Here is a 703-nt window from a genome sequence, read left to right on the forward strand (position 1 = left end):
GGAGGGTGGTAGGCAGGTGAGAGATTTTAAAAAATCACCTATTTGGTACAATGTATACTCCTTGGGTGACAGGTATACTGAAACCAAGACTTGACCACTTTACTATTCCTCCATGTAACCAAAAACCACTTGCACCCCTAAAACTATCAAAATAAAAATAAATAAAAATTAAAATACTAAAAAAATACTCAAGTGATGCCTTTCAAGAGTACAAACAAGGCATTGAGGGGAGGATTTGAGGGTTTATGGAGATCATCGTCTGAATACACATCAGCTCTGTGAAGGCAGAATTGTGTCTGCGTGGCTCAACATTTTACACCCAGGGCATATATAATAATATGGGCATAATAAATAGTGCAATAAATAATTGCTGAATGAAGGGGCTCAGCCAACCAGTATTTCTAGCACCTATTACATACCAAGCGGTAGCATTATTGACTGACATTATGAAAACATCCACTTATTTGGGTACCATGTGCTCAGCACAAACAAATCTAAGCCATACAATTCCATGAGGTAGGAAGTATTATCCCCACGTGGGCAAATAAAGAACCTGAATTTCGAGACATTATTCAGTGTTTGGCCTCGGTTTTCATAACCAGTAAGTGGCAGAGTCAGCATTAGAACCTATGTCTGCCTCATGCCATCACCGAACTTGCTGGACTTCTCAACTCTGCTTGCTTCCTTGTGTATCATTAACTCC

Source organism: Macaca thibetana, chromosome 1, assembly GCF_024542745.1.
Source record: "Macaca thibetana thibetana isolate TM-01 chromosome 1, ASM2454274v1, whole genome shotgun sequence".
Classification (NCBI taxonomy): Eukaryota; Metazoa; Chordata; class Mammalia; order Primates; family Cercopithecidae; genus Macaca; species Macaca thibetana.